At 38.8% G+C, this 10,857-nt stretch overlaps 1 protein-coding gene across 2 annotated transcripts in view; it reads left to right on the forward strand.

Annotated features, from left to right (window-relative positions):
* The first annotated feature begins 2,070 nt into the window (after nt 1–2,070).
* LOC138024364 (tetratricopeptide repeat protein 28-like) overlaps nt 2,071–10,857 on the forward strand; it is a 245,376-nt gene continuing 236,589 nt past the window's right edge. Inside the window, exons 1-3 of one of the 2 annotated variants that reach the window (XR_011126986.1) lie at nt 2,071–2,248; nt 2,765–2,817; nt 4,298–4,364. The gene's annotated coding sequence lies outside the window, so the exon portion shown is untranslated. The remainder of the gene's footprint in view (nt 2,249–2,764; nt 2,818–4,297; nt 4,365–10,857) is intronic. The other variant, XM_068871534.1, reaches the window with a different exon arrangement.

Consider the following 10,857-nt stretch of genomic DNA (forward strand, 5'->3'; position numbering starts at 1 on the left):
AACCTGCTATTCGATTTTATGAATCCTTGCCAAGTTCGTCAAGTGAAGAAAATGAAGGCGGTGAACTACAGTAAAGGCATATTAATAGGTTTTTTTTTCGCTTGTTATCACTTTGAATATAGGTTTCTTTAGGTCTATGTATACTGTGTGAATAAAGTTAAACTATTATGAAACATTAACTTTATCGTTACTTTCTTTGTGTTCTCGGGGATTTGAACGCACCGTTTTCGATAACTTTACAGCCCATGTTTAACGGGTCAACTAACTGCTCGGGAAACTAACGGCGGGTCTAATTTGCAGGTCGCAGATCGCAGGTCGCGGGTTGCAGGTCATTGTTTCACCAGTACAGAAAGTATCCTAAACATTCTTAAAAGCTAACCTTAGGCCTAATTAGGCCTAAAGTTTTTAGGCCCAACGTGAGCTTTTAAGAATGTTTAGGATACTATCTGTATTGGTGAAGCAATAACCTGCAACCCGCGACCTGCGACCTGCAAATTAGACCCGCCGGGAAACTAACAACCGAGAGAAACCGAGAATTTAGACCTAAAAAAAAAATAACATTTTGTTTCGATTTCAGTCGGTATCAAGATATCTCATCTAAAGGATGTTGTAAATAAACATCGAAGACAATTTTCTAAAATGCTAGACATATTAAATACCGTACCGGTAGACGGACAACCAGCAAAAACGGTTAATCACAGTTCACTTAATGTAAATGATTTTTTTAAGGTTCCGTCGTACTTTCGCACGGTGATCGTTCTTAAAGATCAAATCTACTAGGCTAAACGAGTTTCTAGGATTTCAAAAAAAAACAGTTTCAAATTGGCGTGACATGCTTTCTTCGGGTGTTTGACTATTCTACATTCAATTCTATCTATTTTCTTTTCTTTAATTACTACTACTGCGGTTTCGTCTGATCACACAGACCCTTGGGATTGTAACAAGAATAGCGAAAGGGATTAGTTTTATTCTAAATGCTTACCGTACAAATCATTTTGAAATCGAACGGGGTGTGAACAAAAAAATTCACCCACAAAGGAACACGCATGGTATAACAGAACTTTGCTTTGAAATATATCCAATGTTTAATTTTGGGCCGGGCTCACAATTTGACCGATTAAACACATGTCCGTGACGTTTTTTTCTAAGAGCTCCCGTGTGTATTACCGAGTTCCACTGTATTCATTTGAAAACAGCCGTCCCGAGCCTGACGATAGGTTTCTCCTGTTAATCAGGTTCACGCAACTTGAACTGTAGGCTTACGTGGGGAAAACTCTTCAAAGCGCTCAAGAACAAATGGTATTGTAGACAGCAAGGGAAAGGTCCACACTTACTTCACTTAAATGTGTGCTCTTTGAAAAGGACAGGGCTGTAGTTACTGTCCAGTTAGTGCAGCAGGTGTAATTCCTGCCAGTACCTAAATGTATTGTTCAATTTTTATAGGAATGTACATTTTGAAAAACATGCAGGAATCCAACATGTCATGCTCTACTGTGCCACAGCTTATGTGTCACAGAATAGTAAAGTTTATACTGCAAAACTGTGCCGTCTATTATCATTTCAATTTCTATAAGGTTCAATGATAAATTAAACTCTTTAACCTTTTATTCCCTGTCATGGTGTCTCTTTGATGAGCCAGTAAAGTAAAATTGTATTGAATGAACCAGACTAAAATCTGTAAAGCCGCTCTTACACGTTGAAACCTTTATCGGATAATTCTGTGCAACGGCATCAGCAGGCGTTGCACACTGTAACATCGTCGGTTTCATGAAACTTTGTGTAACTTCTATTGCGTCACAAGTTTCAGGAAACGTAAAACGCAACGGTTGCAACGATGGGGTCGTCCTACACCTACTATAGCTACTAAACCTATACAGCTACTGCATGTACTACAGGCAGTACACGTACTACAGCTACTAGACCGACTACACCTACTACACCTACTATATCAACTACACTTCTACTCTACACCTACCACAACCTACTTTTGGGACAGAATGCGTTCCTATACATGACATACCTATCAGCCTCGTTCCCAAGGTCTCTCTTATTCCCTGATTATTGTGGAAAAGTGCCTTTCAGCATTTTATCGCAACATGGACGTTTCTCTCTCTCTTTTTTCAGTTCCATCGATGTGATTGTCGGTCATTTGTGATAAGACAACTAAGGAGAGACTGGAAGTTTGTGGTTGGAAAATTGAAAGGATCCCAGAACACGTTTAACAAATTTCACTGTGGAAAATAACTACGTAAGTACCACCAAGCAGCTTCATGTACGTGTAGCAGACTAATTGTACCTGCGTTTGTACGTCTTATGTCTCGCTTTGCGACAGAACTGAAACATCATCGATCCGTGTTTTAACACTTATGAGAGAGTTTAAGAACTGTCTCATAAAGTTACAGAATTTGATCGCCGAATTTAAAGTTACTTTGAGTTATGTGTAAGGATAAACTCTCTACATATCACAGTGAGGACACTCGAACCATGAACACTTGATATTTGTTTGTACATTTTTTTAGTAAATGTGGGCTCGTTCTTTTGACAAGAGTATTTAATGTTTTTACACTTACAAAATGCAATACGTGTAACACTATACATCATAAGAGAGCCTTTATTTCTTAGTAGTCGAAATATACACAAAAATGTCAAGTGTTCACGGTTCAAGTGTCCTTACTGAAAACATGATCGTTTTATCTGGAGATAGACTTGATAATTTAATAACCACATCAAATCGTAACTGCAGAGTCATTTATTTCTGTTGCAGACGAAGCCGTTGCTTCACCTGACGGCAATCAGCATCCATTTGGAGCGACAGTGGTAAGTTGCTCATTGATACTCATTTCTTAATTAACAAGAACAGCTGCATGTAATTATGCGTAATCAACTAGTTTTGATTAATCTTACTTTTTACTGGCTTCTTGTTGTTTTCTCTGAACTTTGGACAATCTTCCTGTATTGCTTACCCTTAATTTAAATGCAGCCGGATTCATTATTCCTACAAGGAACATTGCAAGGTGATTTAAAAATTAATCAAGACTTAATGTAAGGTAAAGTCTTGATTGGAATTCTGCTGAGTTACAGCACTTGCCTTGATGGATTACATGAGATAGCAAGTGCGTGCATTAACGTGGGTTGTGTCTGTATAGCAGCCACAAAGGTTAATCAAGACCAGAAGGGTTGGGAGAGAGGACTGGGCATGTAATCCCTCAAAGCACTGTTTTTTTTTTTTAAGTGAATTTTCATTTTATGTATTACATAAATCTTACACACTGATTTATGAACACGCAGGAAAAATTCACGGAAAAAAAAGAAAGAAAACTAAATCTATATACATCACAGATTCACACACAATTTATCATATTAAAAAAGAAAAGACACCCCAGCACCATCTTCTCTATTTACATAAAGATATAAATAAATAAAAATAAAAATAAAAATTTAAGAAAAGCGAAAGTAAGCGGTGAAAGGATCATATATGGGTAATCGTTAGTTGTTGTCCTTCAGTAGCATTTGAGAATAATGGTTTCAAGTTCTAGTGAGGCCTAACACTACTGTGAAGCTTTTATACCCAATTATTCCAACAGGGATCAACCCTAGTATTGGAATTGGGCCCACACAAGGACAGAGAAAAACTCTGACCAGGGTGGGATTTGAACCCACGACCTTCGGATTAGATCACCGCCGCTCTACCGACTGAGCTACAAGGCCAGAACGGGAGCAGGCCGTGGGTATGTGAGATGTTATTCACAAGGACAAATTCGGCTCAGCCCAAGCCTAATTTTAAGTAATCGTTAGTTATTGTCCTTCAGTAGCATTTGAGAATAATGGTTCCAAGTTCGAGTGAGGCCTAACACTACTGTGATTAGCTTTTATACCCAATTATTCCATCAGGGATCAACCCTAGTATTGGAATTGGGCCCACACAAGGACAGAGAAAAACTCTGACCAGGGTGGGATTTGAACCCACGACCTTCGGATTAGATCACCGCCGCTCTACCGACTGAGCTACAAGGCCAGAACGGGAGCAGTGCTCGACGGCGCTAGAAGATTAGACTCTTAAATAAAGTTCCTTTCCTTTTTCCTTTCTTTGCAAGCTGATTGAATTCCTTCTAGCTGCAGTAGTGGATGCTGCTCTGGTCCTGTGCCAGCAGCATCCAGCGAAATTTTAACCCATCTACATGTACTTAGAGTGTCCCTTCTTATCCTTTTTTGAGGCTTGACAAAACTGATTAGTAATTCTGTATCTTCTGAGTTCTGTGCAAGTAATTTATTTAACTGCATGAAATTGCCATTGCAGAGTTCTTGCCATTGACAAAGCTGTCGCTTGACCTCACACTATAAAGCATCTGTTTGGACAAACAGTGGTAAGGCGCTCATCATTACCTAAATTTTTGTGTTTGTGGATGACCCATGCAACGAATATAAACTCTGATTATGTATAACTTGTGCTGTGTTATGTTGTGTATAAGTTACAGTGAAAGAGATCACTGCCATTATTCATGTAAAAGACACTGTGTTTCCATACAATTGTGATCCGTATACGATTCAAATTTCCACGTCAGATGAATGAAGAATTCAAAGTTCACTTCACTCTGAGGTGCTCAGCGTTAAGCTAATTGACTGAGGCAAATCGAGATTGGCTTATGAATAGTGTGTGTAGTTACTATATATTCCTCGTTCTTCAAAGGTTACTGCTGCAAGAAGACAATAGTGTCCTGGTATTGTATTACAGTAATAAGCAATTGTAGTTTCCAACCTCAGACTTGTGGTTTTGATTTGAGATAATTCGAAGTCTTGCATTTTATCCTGTAAATGCGTGCCTTCCGCTGTTTGATTTTGAGGGCTTTTATCGGAAATGGATCCTCCCCCTCCCTCCTCCTCTGCCCCCCCTTCCATCCCCCTTCACCACAACACCATGTCAAGATATAGATGGGTTCTTTGTTTCTTTGCTCATCTTCCTGAACAACGTTGTCCCGGGTGGGGGAGGGGAGGGCTACATTGTTGGCCTTCTTTTTAAGTTGTGGTCCAGAAGTTAAAAGAACAGGATAGTCTCATTATTGAATTAAATTTATTTCTTAATGTGTGCTTGGACAGTTTTGCAAGAGTTGCAAATCCTGATAATTTTATGCTCATTAAAGAAACATGCACAATCAGTAGTTACATTTAAATGATTGTAGATATTCAGCCAGTTTGTAGACCTTCAAGTGTAATGGAATTTGAGAATGTAATATTGCCTCACCTTTTCCTATCTACAGTAGAATGTCATAAATGTAACAGAAAAGTTAAAAACAATGTTCTCAAAAGTGACAAAATTGAAGTCAGCGGTACTCTTGCATGGCATGTAAGTTATTAAAGGAAGAAAAAAAGGCATACAGTGCATCAAGAAATTAATACCTGTCAATTTTTTAATGACAAAAGGTTGCAAGTTATAATCTCCTGATGAACAAAACAGTTTGTTTCTGTTTTAATTTAAGGCAAAAGTGAATTTCACTTTGTACGAAGGTATTGACACCAGTGTCTGGCAGTCTAGAAGTGACTTGAACAATAGTCATTGTCATTAGCCATACTTGACGAGCTTTGAATTCTTACCAAACAGCCATGTGAGAAAAGTGTATACATGTAGTTCAAGTGGGGGTTATGGATGAAAGATAGAAGTGATCCTTGCTTGTCTTTTATATAATCAAACTGAATTGCTTGGTTAGGCCCGGGTCGCACTGGTGGACAAAATTGTTTTTGTTGTGACAAAATTTCAGACAAATATCTGTGTCCGGTAAAATTTATTTTGTTATGTTTAGGGTCGCACGCAATTTGCATTCCTGTCATACACGCATCAATGTGTACAAAAGAAAACTTTCCTACTCCCGCTAGAAGTGTGTCACGATATCACGCTATATTAAAGACAAGATGCGGCTTTCGCTTTTGATGGACTTTTATTGCTTTTAACGTGCATGCAGGCTAGAATGGCAAGTGTGTACAATCTGCACTGTATTTACAGACTTCATAACTTAAATATCCAGCTAGCGTTGTTGGAATACGAGCGTCAGATCAGACAGCATAGAAGGACCGAACGTTGGTTGACTCAAACACTTCTTGCTGACCAAAATAATTACTTGTATCTGGAGTCATCGCTCTTAATGGCATATAAAGAGCACTGAAACTGGCATATGGCCTTGAGGGATCCATCGGCTTCTTAGCCTTCTCAACAAGATGGGCGCCAAATTACAAGTAAACTTGATTTTATCGCGTTTTTTATTTGCTGTTTGCGTCATGACTCAATGACTCAATGACTAGGTTGTTATTCCAACCCAAAGTGCTTGTATCTGTTTGGTAGACTGTTTCACACCTTGGTGGAGCTGGCATGACCGCTTTGGCTGGCAAGCTATCCACTGTTGTTCAGCTTGCTACATTGTGCAATACTCCTACGGATAGTAACTGCATATGAATTCCTATTCTACGAGTCTACACACTTGCTTGACGTGCTAAATTGGTGCACTCCTGGTCAGAGGTTCACTTAATGGTGTCTCGGGTATTGCTGGGGTTGGTTCAGGTATACATGTAGCTTCCCTTGGTGTTGTGGCCAGTTGGGGTTCTTAATGTTTCTGTTAAGTTTGAATTGTTTCTTTCAGATTCAAATTATAGTGTTACTTTACTCGTAAAAAGAACTGTTTCAACACAATGTGTCAACTAATTTTGTTGCTGATTGTAGTTCACAGGCACTCCACATTAAATTATAATTTAAAGTGGAGTGCCTGTGAACTACAATCAGCGACAAAATTAGTTAACACAATGTTATGTTTAAACAGTTCTTCTTACGTGTAAAATAACACTATAATTTGAATCGTGCTCTAAATTATTGATGAGACCCACCCTCCCCCACCCCCTTTCAATGTCGCTTATTTGTACCCAAATATCCCAGGAATCACCCTAAAACATTGTTCGGGGGGCAAGGGGGTGAATTGGACTACCTAAGAAGGCTAAAAGACGGAAGAAATGCGGCATAGGGGGTAGAAATGGTCAATGTGGCAACAATTTTGACGCTGATTGTCTGAGTTGGTTGTCACTGTATTGCCATACGGTCACTTTGTTTATTGGAATGGGAAGGCATATATCCTTTGCATTTAATATGGTGCTCCAAAAAGAAAAAAGGTGTAATTCTCTGATCTACTGTAAATGGAAAATGGCCTGGATTTTGGCGGGGTTTCAGTATGACGTAAATTGAAGCCATTTCAGTGCTTTCTGTGAGTCAAGTCGAAAATACATGTACACATAATTTGCTACATGTACATCAAAAGGTGTGATTTCCGTCCTTTCGCTTTTTACAGTACGGTACAATGTAGAAACATCCTGGAACCAATTTCGGAATAATTTGCCTTAAACAAGTATACTTCGGTCAACACTTGACATCTAAAACACGTGCAACATGTACAAAATTAGCTGTTGTTTGCGTATGGGAAACAGACATTACCTCTCCTTTAACTGCAATCACATGCCATGAAAAGGGAACATCCACTTTGGGAAAAACAAATCCTTAGCAAACATTGTTGTACAAAGATACATTTTCATACAGGTCCATTTTTAACATTACTTAATTGCTTTCGCGTTAGTCTCCTTTCAGAGAAGGGATTGCTAACGCTTAGTAGCAAGTCTTCTAATTGACGTGTCAGGTTCCATGTTCTTTGGAATGACCGACTGAGCAGAATTCTCAAAAGGAACTACCTGATTGTGCTAAATCCTTTGCGAGATTTGTTTTACAATGAGGTACAGATTGAAGTGACCAAATTTGTACCAGCTACGCATTATGACATTTATGTGAAACGGTCTATGCGGTCTACCACAGCTTTTCACTGAGAAAATAATATGGTGCCATTTCTTGCTGTTGCGATGGTAGACTCTGTTTGGAAGGTAGACCGTTGGTAAATGGAATAGACGATATGTACAGGGTTTCTAACTGTGTGAACTTTATTGGATTGAGTACAAAAGAAAGTACTAGTTGAATTGTGCTGTTTCCTGGAAGATACGATTTGCAACTGTAATGCCACCATCCCCGTTGATGTCACCAAGGAACACAATAAATGTTATTGTGTTACATACATGTAATACAAGCCATGTGTAACTTTCGGAACATCCGATCTGCAGTGCAAAATACTTTGCTCGCTTTAGTATTTAGTACGGAGTCTTCTGTTAGCGATGATAAGTCCAAACACTTGAAAATCGATGCCAACATATGTCAGTAATTAATATCCTTTCGTGTTTGGTACAATGTGCTTTGCAATTTGCGCGCAAACTTCTGAAATGTTTCAGAGCTTACAGTACACGATATCTAACAATTATTGTTTCTTTAGTTCCTGCTTTTCTAAGTTGAAAATTTTCCCTATACGATTCAAATCCGCACTTGCAAAATTATTGGAATCAATCATACAACAAGTTGCAAAAATAGTGGAGACACTTCACCTTCTTGGGGCGTTATTAATTTACCAAATATTATCTCTCGCACTGCAGTTTCCCCCCCCCCCCCCCCCCCATCCGTGTTGCTAGCAAGACAAAAAAGTGTTGGAAACTTAAGTAGTGAAGATTGAAAGAAGGAGAGGGGAGGGGAAGTGGGAAAGGTTTAAATTCTAGATACGGCTGGTATTGGAAGCTAGAAAAAATGTTTTTAAATGAAAGTGTCTCAACATTATCATTTTTGCAAGTTGTTGTAGCCACTACATAACTTATGTCGGTATTTCTTTCACCGGGTATGCCACAGTCAATCAGTTGTGAGCGATGCTAGTAATTCACGCTAGCCTGCCATTGTACTGGGTAAGTACATGCTTAATGAAACAGGTGTTATGTCCAATCTTCAAACTAGTTTGACAACTTTCGATTTTGTTTCAATGGAAACGCATTGAAAGGTCTAAGTGTAGTCTTGATCCTTTTTCGATCATTCGCAAAGTAGGAAATACTAATACTTGAAGCTCCGCATAAAAATTAATGTATTTTAGAAATTCATGTTTTCTATCTATGATCAGGATCAGAAAATTATGGACACTTTTTGCGACAAAACTTTTGCATCTGACGACTGAAAACTTTTTGTAGTTGCCAGCTGGCACCTGCACCAAAAAGTTGATTTCGGACCCTGCATGCAATCCCTCGAGGCACTGTCAGTTGTAACTCAGCAGAATTCCAATCAAACCTCACCTTTCAGTTAAGACGCTTTTAATTTTTAAGTTCTACGTCGTTACCAGTGGCTTGTGGCTTACATAAGATTTCAAAGCAACAGACAAGTCAAACTCCACAACATACTGTAAACAGGTGTATTACCATGTCATCCCTTACAGACAACAATTAGTTATTTCATAACAGCAACATTAAGAGCACCTGTGTCAAACTGTTACTTGAACGATAGGCTTACATGTATCATAAAAACGAGAAAATGTGGTCATAGAAGAGCAGCTGTATCAAGAATTTCTTGCAAGCTGACTGAATTTCCTCTAGCTGCAGTAGAGGAGGCTGCTCTGGTGCTATGTGGATTGAACTGCATTGTGGCTGTTCCAGCAGCATCCAGTGAAATCTTAACCCAACTACTTAGAGTATCCCTTCAGTCTGATCCTCTTGTAATGCTTGACAAAACTGATGAGTAAATATGACTCGGCATATCTTTTGAGTTCGGTGCAAATACTCTTTGAGGTGTGTAAAAATGCAGTTTCATTTCGTGTCTGTGTATCCACTTGCCTGGCCATTTCTATACTTTAATATTTAAGCTAATTCCTTAGTATTGCATTGCGCATCCCTACTGCGCACGATTTTCGCGTCATTAGCGCGCGCACATGAGCACATGCGCATACAAAACGTAAGAGATTTAGCTCAAATTAAACCCAATAGCGAAATAAATGCTCCTTTTCTCTCAAACGAGCACGGTGACCCCCGATTTTTTTTTCAGGTATTTGCTAAGAACAGTCTAATAAAGAACATATTTGAAGAAGAAAAAAGTTTGATAGTAAAACATGAATTTTTTTTGGAAAACAGTTCCGTACTGGGTGTATTTTACCCAAGGCGAGGACTTCAAGCTAACCACGGAACTGTCCCAAAAAGTGCACTATTCGAACAACCAGGGAATCAAAGACGGCGTAAATGAGGCAATACTGCTTATGTAAATAAAAGAAGCTTTATTTTCAAAATAAAATTTTGTCTTTGAAGTAATAATCATTAATCAATAATCACTTTTTTTTACCCTCGGTAGGTAGTAGCTAATATCTCCGAGCATTGAACATATTCAATTGTTAAGAATCCCAACTGGCGGGAGGCAAACCAGTTGGCTATTTTACAAGTGCGCCAGGAAATTGAACCAGTCATGGCATCTGACAGGATGCGGCGATGCGGATCCGCATAATTCACTGAAATCCGCATCTTCCGCATAATTCCGATATTTTCCGCAAAAAACAGAAGAAATACCTGATATTAGTGATAAAGCAGCTCCTTAACATCCTCAGAAACATAAAAGCCGAAGAAATTGACTGTTTTGAAACGCTTATTTTCCTGAATATTGAAGAAAACACACCATTTCGTTCGCAAGATGAAAGTTTGTAAGAAAGATCGTAAGCAGTTTCCGCGCATTTTTTCGCCAATGAGCCTGGACACTAGTTTTTGTTCCTACAATGCTTTCCATTGGACGAGAAACAGTTACACTTCAGCAAATGACGTAACTGATAAGAAACTAAGGGCGCATTCGATTGACGGTATTCCGGAATAGGATTACATGGAATACAAGTTAGAAATCCTTCGTTTTTACGGAGATTCACATTAAAAATGTCGAGCACCTGCTAAAATGCTGTTTTAAACATATCTTTATTATCCTTGTTGCTTCAAAACGCCAGACAT

This window comes from Montipora capricornis, chromosome 11, assembly GCF_036669925.1.
Source record: "Montipora capricornis isolate CH-2021 chromosome 11, ASM3666992v2, whole genome shotgun sequence".
Taxonomy (NCBI): domain Eukaryota; kingdom Metazoa; phylum Cnidaria; class Anthozoa; order Scleractinia; family Acroporidae; genus Montipora; species Montipora capricornis.